Genomic DNA, 12,500 nt, shown 5'->3' on the forward strand with positions numbered 1-12,500 from the left:
GAGAGAGAGAGAGAGAGAGAGAGAGAGAGAGAGAGAGAGAGAGAGAGAGAGAGAGAGAGAGAACGGCAGAAAGATGAGGAGGCGGTGGCAGGGACGGTGGCGGAGGCGGAGGCGGTGGCGGCAGTGACTGGAGCGTGAAGAGAAGGAAGAGGAGGAGAAGAGGAGGCCGGGCAGGGTTGGGAAATGGTGTTAACAGAGTCCACTCCCTCCCAGACTTCTCGCCAAGTTAGATTAGTTATGGGACGACAAGGGCATCTGCAAGTATGATGCTGATTGATGTGTTCAGTGTGGTTGTGTTCCTGAGACGATGGGATGGGATTTGCAAGTATTAGCTGGATTCTGCCGCCTCCCGGGGACTACCTGAGGCGGAGCAGGTGAAGGAGGTAATTGGCAAGAGGGGCGTTAAGGGACCTACTGATGGTGGGAGCTGAAGATAATGGTTTGTTTTTCCTGTTTGCCTGCATTTAAGCCTCGCGGGTACGTGGCCATGTTTAGAGTGGTGTTAAAAGTTGTAATGGCTGTAGAAAAGATAGTAGTAGTAGTAGTAGTAGTAGTAGTAGTAGTAGTAGTAGTAGTAGTAGTAGTAGTAGTAGTAGTAGTAGTAGTAGTAGTAGTAGTAGTAGTAGTAGTAGTAGTAGTAGTAGTAGTAGTAGTAGCAGCAGCAGTAGTAGTGATGGTAGTGAAATTAGGAGACATGTGGTATTAGAGATGACAGTATGAAAAAAAAAAAAGACTATTTAGCTGGAAACTTAAACTTCTAAAGTGGTGACCATAACAATGATAGTAGTAGTAGTAGCGGAGGAAAGATACACAGCAGCAACAGAGGTGATAGTACGAGAAATACAAAACAATTTGGAAGGAAATTTAAAGTGCTAAAGCGTAAATAGTAACATAAGCTTCATAACAAACCATAACAAAACGAATAGCAGTGACATTACAAGCGGTAGTGGTAACAGCAATGACTGTAACAGTAGTGGAGGTGCATCACTGTTGAAGTACAAGGTATTAAAGCTGAGATAGAACAAGAATCAGTAACAAGAAAAATATAAATGGAGAAAAGGCAGCAGCGTCAAACATAACAACAGCAAGGGAGCTACGTGGAATTCTAAGATATTTTTAGTGGAAATAGAAAAAAAAATCAAACCAAAATCAAAATAGCACAAGAAGAAAACCAAAATAATATAAATTGAAAAAGAGAGAAAAAAAACAGCAGACTCAAAGATAACAACATTGGAGCAGAGAGGAAATTTTAAGTTTATTTTTAGTGGAAATATAACAAAATTAAGGAGTAACTAGACAAAACAAGTGAAAAAAAAGATCATAGAGGCAATAATAACAAGAGCAGCGGAGACAAAAGACAACAAAAACAAGAGAAATCAGTGGAAATTTAGGGTATTTTTAGTGAGAACAGTACAAATTTGATGATAAAACAAGAACAACATAAGTGAAAGAGAGGCTGTACGTGAAGTCAATGATAACACCAACAGAGTCAATGATAAGGCGACTGGTGGAGTTCAATGGAAGTTATAGGCATTCTGATGGAAGGATTAGCATTGTGTTGACAGTTGTGGCCTTGAAGAGGAGCACAATTCCTTCTTCCCGCCATATTGACTCGGCGGAGCAAGGAGCAGGTCAAACAAGCTTAGCAATTTTCCATTTCTTAGCAGCAGTTGTTGGCCCTTGTTTGTATAATGTCCTTGGTAGTCTTTTTATTATTGTCTCTCTTATTCTCTCATCCTTACCTCCTATTCCCCCTCATCAACCTCCTTACTGTTTCTCTCTTTCGTTCTGTCTTCTCACTTCCCTCGTTTATTTATTATTATTTTTTTTTTCAGTTTCATCGTAATGTTTCTAGTTCTTTTGCTTATTATTTTTCTCTTCGTTTTTTTTTTCGTTTTTATTTCTTCTTACCTTCGTTCCCTTTTTATTATTATTTCACTGTTATTTTTATTTTTTTTTTTTTTTAGTTTCATCGTAGTGTTTCTAGTTATTTTTTCTGCTGTTTATCATTTTTCTTCTTACCTCCATTCTTTCTTTCATTCTTATTTCCATGTCAGTTTCCTTAATATATTTTCTGTTTTCTTGTCTATTGTCTGTTCTAAATATTTTGTTCATTTTCCCTCTTCTCTCACATTTTCATCTTTTCTTTTCTATTTGTACAAGTAATTTTTTCCTCATTTTCTTTCCTCCACCTAACTTTCTCTTTCTTTAATTTTCCTTACCTCGTTTCTTAATCCCTTTCCTGTATTAATGTCTCTTTATTCTTTCCTTCTCTCTCTCTTCTCCCTTCCCTCTCTCACCTTTTCTCCCTTTTCATTACTTGCTCTTTCATTTCTTATTCCTGCTTTCTTCTGTACCCCAGATTAGACATTACTACTTTCATTATCCTTCTCTTTCTCTGTTCCTTTCTTCTCTGTTCCTTCTTCTCCAGTTCTTCCACGACAAGGGAAACATTTATGGCAGTGCTGTTCTCCACCTCCTCCTCCTCCTTCCTCCCATCTACTCCACCCATTCATCACCTCCTCTAATATCCGCCCCTTGTCACCGCTTCGTCCTGCCTTGATACCTGCATCCACTCCGATATCCACATCCAATACCACTTCGCAGCTGGAATAGACAGACATCCTCTCCACTCATCCACTCCACACCAGAGGTCAGCTTTGTGTGGCGTCACTAAATTCACTTTGCACGCTCCCGGCCACTCCACATACCACAGTGGAAGGCAGCATTCACTTCCACACACACACACACACACACACACACACACACACACACACACACACACACACACACACAGGAGAAAGGATGAGGTAGGTTGTCTGTTCCAGGATATACACACAAACACAGACACACACATACAAGAGCGAGAGAGCGAGACCAACAGAGAGAGAGAGAGAAAGAGAGGGTATTCCAGAGTATGTATTCCAGGATTTGAGTGTTCCAGGACACACGCGAGAAATCCAGCCATCGATTCGCTATACTGGAAAATGCCTGACATAATTATCTAAGTTTTTAACGCTACCTCATAAATCTACAGAGGAGAAGGGGCGAGAAAAAGAATGGGGAGGTAAAAAAAAAACTGATAAAATCGCCGCGCCATAAGATGTTCGTCTACAAGAGTTTTTACCGTCGTTAACTGAATCGTGTATTGAAAGGCATTAAAAACTTTCACAGTCGTAGTAGTAGTAGTAGTAGTAGTAGTAGTAGTAGTAGTAGTAGTAGTAGTAGTAGTAGCGGTGGTGGTGGTGAGAGGAGGAGGAGGAGGACGAGGAGGAACAAGAACAACAAAAACAACAACAACAACAACAACAACAACAACAACACTGATAACAATACAAACAATACAACACACACACAAAAAAAAAAAATACAATTACAATCTTAATATCAAAAAGGTTCCAGGTAATTTTCCCCTTAATTACAGGTAAATTGATCTGTCCCCTGGTTCGCGCGCTATGGGAACAGTAAAACATTTTCTCTTATCTTCGCTGCCGAGCTAAAAAGAAAGATGAGATAACAACAAAGTAATAAATAAATCTTAATATATTCCTGCAGGAGAAAAGTTTTAGCATATACAACTCATTACACCAGTTTCTCCTCCTACACCTTCTTCTCCTCCTCCCCTTCTTCTTCTTCCTCTCCTTCGCTATTCTTCTTTTTACATTCCTCCTTTCTTCGTGTTCCACCTCCCCTTCCTTGTATTATTCCAGCTTTTTTATTTTCCTCTCTTTTTCTGTCTCAACCCTTTTTCGTGTCTCCTTTCCTTCCTGTCCCTGCGCTTAATTACACACACACACACACACACACACACACACACACACACACACACACACACACACACACACACACACACACACATCACTCCAGACAGCAGTAGAAGTCTCTAGGGACACTAATTTTGTCATTCACGCAGGGCGACACAAAAAAAACTGAGTCCCAAGAGACAACGCACTGGACGAGGAGGAGGAGGAGGAGGAGGAGGAGGAGGAGGAGGAGGAGGAGGAGGAGGAGGAGGAGGAGGAGGAGGAGGAGGAGGAGGAGGAGGAGGAGGATTACACAGGATTACGTGGGAGGAACAGATACGTAGTAGGAGGCGTGTTGGTCTATAACGAGGCTCCGCTACATTACTTACTACCACTACTAATACATGTGAGAGAAAAGGATAGAGCTGAGCAAGACTTCTCCCCGCTCAACGTTCCCTACACTGAGTAAACGAGGAAGAAAGTAAAGTGAATGCAAAAGTAGGTGATAATACATGAGAGAGAGAGAGAGAGAGAGAGAGAGAGAGAGAGAGAGAGAGAGAGAGAGAGAGAGAGAGAGAGAGAGAGAGAGAGAGAGAGAGAGAGAGAAAACAATAAGGAAACACCAAGAACACCCAAATCCCCAACTAGTTGGAGTAGCAATAACAGTAGGACCGGAGGTAGAGAGCACACAGCCTTCAATATCCCACCTCTCTCTCTCTCTCTCTCTCTCTCTCTCTCTCTCTCTCTCTCTCTCTCTCTCTCTCTCTCTCTCTCTGCCGCAACCTCAGTTTAACGCAACCAAGATAACTGCTGGTGGTGGTGGTGGCAGCAGCGGGATAGAGCAAGACCTAGCGAAGGACAACATTGGTGCCAGCAGTGGGATAGAAGAAGACCTGATGACTGACAACACCGGTGGCAGCTGAAGAATACAGTGGGTCTAGTAACTCGCAACACAAGACTCACCCAGTTGAAAAGTCAGAGAAAACGGAAAGAGGTACATGATAGATAAGTAGATACAGATTTTTATTAGCCCTGAATGGTATAACGAATAGTGTGCCAAGCGAAATTAGCAATCCAACGGTGAAACGGCACAAATGCAACACACAGGAAGCACAATAGCAGCAGATGTACCGTCCCGAATCAACAGCCGCGCAGGGGAATACTCACATTATTGTTGACCTTAAAAACATATCGACAAACTCGCAAAACAGCTGAGCCAACACGCGGGGCTCGGAAACATTAACCATTTTGCCAAGATAATCCCGCTTCATGTAACACAGAGGCGGAGACTGAGACTGCGCAGGAGAGAGAGAGAGAGAGAGAGAGAGAGAGAGAGAGAGAGAGAGAGAGAGAGAGAGAGAGAGAGAGAGAGAGAGAGAGAGAGAGAGAGAGAGAGAGAGAGAGAGAGAGAGAGAGAGAGAGAGAGAGAGAGAGAGAAATGTGCAGGAAGTGAGCAGTAACCCGAGTACGCATAATAGAAGTACAATAGGAGTGACAGCACCAGCACCAGCACCACCACCCACTACCAAGAGAGGAGGCCCCCAGGCACAGCAGCAGAGGAAGGGCGAAAATCCTCCTCTTTTTAGGGACAAATGGAAGAAGAGAGTGGCGGGGAGAGGACGGCTGTGAGTGGAGAAGCACATACAGCATCCATGGTGGAAAAAGCAGTGTTGGTTGAATCAAGGAGAAACAGCTTAAGCAGGAGCAGGGGAGAGAGAGAGAGAGAGAGAGAGAGAGAGAGAGAGAGAGAGAGAGAGAGAGAGAGAGAGAGAGAGAGAGAGAGAGAGAGAGAGAGAGAGAGAGAGAGAGAGAGAGAGAGAGAGAGAGAGAAACCTGCGCATCAAAGAGACGCTGCCACACCGCCAGCCAGACACACAAGGCCTCGATCACGTCCGTCAGCGCGAGAGAGAGAGAGAGAGAGAGAGAGAGAGAGAGAGAGAGAGAGAGAGAGAGAGAGAGAGAGAGAGAGAGAGAGAGAGAGAGAGAGAGAGAGAGAGAGAGAGAGAGAGAGAGAGAGGTGACCTGGTGGTGGCGGTAGTGATAGAGGAGGAGGAGGAGGAGGAGGAGGAGGAGGAGGAGGAGGAGGAGGAGGAGGAGGAGGAGGAGGAGGAGGAGGAGGAGGAGGAGGAGGAGACGGCAAACTGGGACAGCCGGAGCGCCGGTGTCCCTGCAGCCCGGCAGTCCAACTTTAAGAGGTACGATGTGGTACAATCAGCCAGGCAAATGCACATTTTCTCTCGGCCTTCCTTATATTCAGCGGAGCCTCGGGGCGTAGAGCGAGACTCCCAATCAAAGGAGGCTGGTATTGCATCTCCACATATTGGTCTGACCTGCTTTATGGCGCACACAGGAAGGCTCACTCACTAAAAACCACCACTGACAAGTAAAATCCACACACACACACACACACACACACACACACACACACACACACACACACACACACACACACACACACACACACACACACGCATTCACCCACCCACACACGCAAGGTTAGTGGAATCCGGAATTTACCAGCAGGACAGGAAGGACGTGTGAGGGAAAAGGGCGCAGGCTAACCCACTAACACTAACAGGTAAAATCCACGTACACACACACAAACAGTCACCCACACACACACACACACACACACACACACAAGGTTAGTGGGTCCAGATTTCCAAGAGAATGTGTGAGAGGAAAGGACGTTCCCTCAGTTTGCTCAGTTTGCTCCGCCCCCGCCAGCATCCAGGACACAGCCGCCGTCAGACAGAGCAGGAGCAATGCACAATAGCTTCCTTGCTCCTCCCTACATGTTAAAGCTGATGTTTGATCTCGATGCAAATTCATTCTCGCATTGCCGTCATGATATTTGTATCTGTATTAAAAAAAAAGTACCTACGTAATTAAATTCTACACTTGCATATGTAATAAAAAAACAGCTCTTTTGTCTTTTTTATTGGTATTATTTTTGCTACCCAAAGGCCTACCTGACTTAATTTCTTTATTTGGGGGAATGGAAGGGTACAGTTTTTGATGTCAAGAAGAAAGGACAAGGACGGGACGAATATTGCTACTACTTCTGCACAGAGAGAGAGAGAGAGAGAGAGAGAGAGAGAGAGAGAGAGAGAGAGAGAGAGAGAGAGAGAGAGAGAGAGAGAGAGAGAGAGAGAGAGAGAGAGAGAGAGAGAGAGAGAGGTCAGACAAATAACTTTGAACACAGAGGAATAAGGACACAAACGCACAGACAGACACACAAAAAATAAGAGGAAGAGAAAGAGAGACAGACAAACAGTAACAAGACAAGAGAAACAAAGACACACACACAGATAGACGAAAACAGAGGCAGAAATAAACCACTACACCCACAACCACACAAGGAACAGAGGATACACTCCCCGAAATACACCTCGACACAATACTACCAGGTCAGCCTCGTTGATCTGACCGCTGCACAATTAACAACCAATTAGACCTGTTGCATTTACCAGCCCACCAGCAATTTCCAGCTTCAAATTAACTAAAGCGAAAAAAAGAGAAAAACATAAGAAAAATTAAAAGAGAACCAGGAATTTCATGTGCTTGCTGATGCCCTCTGCAATTAGACTAAAACCAGACGCCACATCAAAAAAAGAATAAGAAGAGGGAGATCCTGATGAGGCTTACTTCTCCTCCCTTACGAACCCCTGTACCTGCAGAAGACGCAGTAGGAGGAAGGAAGGGCGAGGGAAGAACGAAGAAACAAAGGAAGGCAGTGTTAAGGAAGGAAAGGACTAAGAGAAAGATGGTGTGAGGGAAGAAAGAAAGGATAGGAAAGGAGTAAGGGAGAGGAGAATGATTAGGGGAAGAAAGAAGGAATAAGGGAACGAGGAAGTCTTAAGAGAAGAAAGACATTGATGAAAAAAAAATAAAGGAAGACATGACAAAGGCAAGACATAAAGGAAAGAAGGGAATACGAATTAAGGGAGGAAAGACAAGGTAAGAGAAGGAAAAATGACAGACAAAGAAAGTAAGGAAGGGAAAAAAGGAGGAAGCGTTTTAGGTAAAGAGGAGAAGGAGGTTTTAAATAATTGTGTGAGTAAGTAGGGATAATAAATGGCGGAGAGAGAGAGAGAGAGAGAGAGAGAGAGAGAGAGAGAGAGAGAGAGAGAGAGAGAGAGAGAGAGAGAGAGAGAGAGAGAGAGAGAGAGAGAGAGAGAGAGAGAGAGAGAGAGAGAGAGAGAGAGAGAGAGAGAGAGAGAGAGAGAGAGAGAGAGAGAGAGAGAGAGAGAGACCTTGCAATATATAAGGAAAAAAGGACAAAATAAATAAAACATCATTTAAACAGAGAAACAAGAGGAAAATTTGACAAGAGAGGAAAAGTCACACTCCTTCCTTCCATCTCTTACTCTTTTCTTCCTCCATTTCCTCCCCAATCTTTCTCCTCCTTCCTCTTAAATTTTCCTTTGTATTCTCCTCTTCCATGGCCTTCTCTCTCCCACTGGGTCGCTTGCTTCTCCCTCCTCTCACTTTTCTCTCTCTCTCTCCCTCCCTCCCTCCATCTTTCACTCTCACTTTCTCTCCCTCAGTCTGCTTGTTTCTTTTTTCTTTCTCTTTCCTCTTTTCGTTTTCTTTTCTCTTTCTCTCTCTATTTCGTTTCTTCTTTTCTTTCTCTTTCCATCTTTCACTCTTCCTTTCCTTATTCCTTTTCCTTCTCTCTTTTCTCTTTGTTTTCCTTTCTTTCCTTCTGTCGTTTCTTACTTTCTTTGCACTTTTCCCTTTTCTTTGTTTCCCTTCCTTTTCCTCTTTCACTGTCAAATTTCTTTCCTTCCTCTTTTATTTGGTTCCTGTTCTTTTTCTGTCTTCCTCCTTATTTTGTTCTCTCTCTCTCTCTCTCTCTCTCTCTCTCTCTCTCTCTCTCTCTCTCTCTCTCTCTCTCTCTCTCTCTCTCTCTCTCTCTCTCTCTCTCTCTCTGCCTTTACCCACTGTCTAGTTTCCTTTGTTTTGTCTTTACTTTCGTTGTTTATTTCCTCTCCTCCATTCCTACCATTCCCTAACCTGCCTCACTATACATTTCCGTCTCTCTCTCTCTCTCTCTCTCTCTCTCTCTCTCTCTCTCTCTCTCTCTCTCTCTCTCTCTCTCTCTCTCTCTCTCTCTCTCTCACACACACACACACACACACACACACACTCCTTCCCTTCCTTTTTTTTTTCTTCCCTTTTATATTGCATTCAGACATCCCTTCTCTCTCTCTCTCTCTCTCTCTCTCTCTCTCTCTCTCTCTCTCTCTCTCTCTCTCTCTCTCTCTCTCTCTCTCTCTCTCTCTCTCTCTGTCTGTGAATCTCAAACCATTATTTAATCATTCACTTCCTCTCTCATCCCTCCTTCACTTCCTCTATCCTATATATTGTATCCAGACACACTCCGTCTCCCTTCCCCCTTCACTTCCACCTCTCCCTTCCCCTTCACTCCCATAACCTAAGCTTTGCCTCTCTCTCCCTTACTCTCACCCTCCCTCCTCTCTCTTCCTTTACTACATCGTTTGAAAACACAGAGAGGAAAGGCACCCGCAGTTTCCCTCTCATCCTCCACGCCACTGAAACTCCGTAATTGAGTCAACATAGACAAATAGGGGAATTTGAAAGACAGACTTCGACTCCAACCAACAGCGACAATAACAAGGCTCTTTGGTTACTTTCTTGCACGGTACAGGTTCGAGTCCCGGTTGTGTTGGGGATGAGGGAGTGGGTGCGTTTTGTTGTTGTGTTCCTGTGTTGTGTTGTTGTGAAGTGAGGTGTGGGGTATTGTGTGTGTGTGTGTGTGTGTGTGTGTGTGTGTGTGTGTGTGTGTGTGTGTGTGTGTGTGTGTGTGTGTGTGTGTGTGTGTGTGTGTGTGTGTGTGTGTGTGTGTTTACCTGTTCTCTTTGGTTAACTTGTTGTTATACTGAATGCATGTGTATAGGATAAAGAGAAAAGGTACTACTACTACTACTACTACTACTACTACTACTACTACTACTACTACTACTACTACTACAACCAAGATAACCAGTAGCAACACACTTTCTTTATCACCCTCCCTCGCTCCCCTCCCTCCCTTCCCTCCCTCCCTTCCCACCACTTCCTTCCTTCCCTCTCTTCCTTCCTTCCCTCTCCCCCTCTCCTAGCCACAAATAAATCAATATCTCGCGTCCTTAGCCAACATTACAAAGCACATTAAATTTCACAGTGACGTCAGAGTCCGTCCAATCTGAGACACAAACAATGATAATTACATAACCCGTCTCTCTCTCTCTCTCTCTCTCTCTCTCTCTCTCTCTCTCTCTCTCTCTCTCTCTCTCTCTCTCTCTCTCTCTCTGACGCAATACAGATTAATAAGATGCATTTAATATTCGAATTTTTTAATCCATACTTTTTTTATATATACATCTAAGGATATTTCGTTCAGTTGCCAGAAATTGGTTAAAAAATAAAGCTAGAAATGACTTGAATAGAGTTTACAAGAATGTGATAAGTTTACAAATGAGAAATGATGATGATGATGATGATGATGATGATGATGATGATGATGATGATGATGATGATGACAGTTAAAGTGCTCATGACTCTTATATAATTACGTCAGCTGATATTTTGTTCGTGTTGTTTATTTTTGCTCCTGTTTTCATTTCTCAGTATCATCAACATTTCCTTTCCAACGTATTATCGATCGAAGTCTTCTTTTATTAACTTGTATTTCTTCTTATCGGGTTAAGGGGACGATGGCCAGCCTTTGCTTCCCGCCAGGTAAAAGTTACGTGATTGATTCCATTCCTCAGGTGATCTTTGTTCGTGTTCAGATTGGCGAGAAGAAAAGCGGTTTGACTTCTGAGGCTAAGAATAGATTGTCTTTTTTTTTCGCACACGCACACACACACACACACACACACACACACACACACACACACACACACACACACACACACACACATCTTTTTTTCTCAGCTCTATTCTGTCCACCTCTCTAGTGCAAGAGTTAACCATTTCTCTCAATAATTCATTCCCTTTTCTGGTAAACTCTGGAACTCCCTGCCTGCTTCTGTGTTTCCTCCTTCCTATGACTTGAACTCTTTTCGGAGGTTTTAGAAGACTTAGCCTCCAATTATTGACGATCGTTTCTGACAGTGTATGGGGAATGGCCGCTGAGTGGGTCTTTTCTTCTTCTAATTTTGTTGCTCTTAACCTGTGCCCCTCCTACATCAAACACACACACACACACACATACACACACACACACACGACTCATCTCTCCCTCCCTCCGTCACGTGGGATAAAAAGCACCACTGACTGAATCCTCTGTTCCCTCCCCTCGCCTCAAAAAGCTGGGAGGGAGGAGCAAAGGAAATACACAGAAAGATTTGGGATTTGCACTGCCTATATGAACAAGGTACTTCTCGGCCTGATTTCCCCTTCCACTGAGGCATTAAAAGAAAGGAAAAAGGAACAGGAAAAAGATGCGTGTCTAGAATGAAAGGGAAAAGAAACGAGAGACCAGATTAACCTTCTAGACTTTCACTTATCAATCCACTACTTCTCCTGTCCTTCACCTATATAACGGGATATAAATTAAGGGGCCTAAATTAAGGAAATGTAAATAAAGGGAACCTAAAAATAAAGGGGAAAAAAGAGACCAGATTTTCCTTCCAGACTTCCACTTATCAATCCAGTACTTCTCTTGTCCTTGACCTAAATAAACAAAGACGGGGTGACAAAAAAATAGTTGATAAAAAAGAAACAAATAAGTAAATAAATATATAAACTTATGCTTTTAAAACAGACATATCACTTCCTAAGACATGCCAATCGTTAATCTACTTCCACTGCCCTTGAACGAAAGAAACACACACACACACACACACACACACACACACACACAAACAGAAAAAAAAATCTCAATGTTCTACTTGTTCCTGAGGCCTCAAGAAATATTCGCCTTCATCCTTTAAAGAAATATATATACAACTAAACCTTCCCTTGCCTCCAGACATGATACGGCCGAGTCCTCTATTTGTAATTCTCTTGACGTGAAAAAAAGACAGGGACAAGAAATATAAAGGAAGGTGATCAAGGGGCAGACAACTGAATGCGTGGCTGGAAACAGGAAATAAACAAACTATACTGTTGTACTTGCTCGTAAGACACAGTACTCATTGTTCCTCTACTCCTAATTCACTTGACAAAAGAAGAAAGTTGGAACAGAGAGGAAAAGATATACAAAAAAAAAAAAAAGGATATACACGTTTACGAAATAGGGAAACAAATTCAATCTTGGCATTTCCTCTAAAAACATACAGTAATACTCCTCTTTTACATCCAATTCCCCTTAACCTAAAAAAAAAAAAAAAGGGACAAGGAAGAAGCAAGTGAACACATGACTAAACAAACGAAAATCACCCTTACACTGCCTCTAAAAACGCGCCACTCTCACTTTACTTCCAATGCCGCTGACCTTGAAAAAAAAAAAAAAACAGACAGGGACAGACAACCTAAAGAAAAAGATGTTAAAGACAAACAAAACTGAACTACTTGGCTACAAAAACAGCGGAATAGACAAATGTAAACCTTAAATTGCCTTAGAAAACATATACTTCCCCCTTTACTCCCCTTCGTATAAAACGCCCTTGACCTTGAAAAAAAATGGGTAGAGGTCCAGGTTATACTTCCCCCTTTACTCCCCTTCGTATAAAACGCCCTTGACCTTGAAAAAAAATGGGTAGAGGTCCACAAAACCTGAAAAAAAGATGGCAGGGGAAAAAA

The sequence above is a fragment of the Scylla paramamosain genome, chromosome 36 (genome assembly GCF_035594125.1).
Source record: "Scylla paramamosain isolate STU-SP2022 chromosome 36, ASM3559412v1, whole genome shotgun sequence".
NCBI lineage: Eukaryota > Metazoa > Arthropoda > Malacostraca > Decapoda > Portunidae > Scylla > Scylla paramamosain.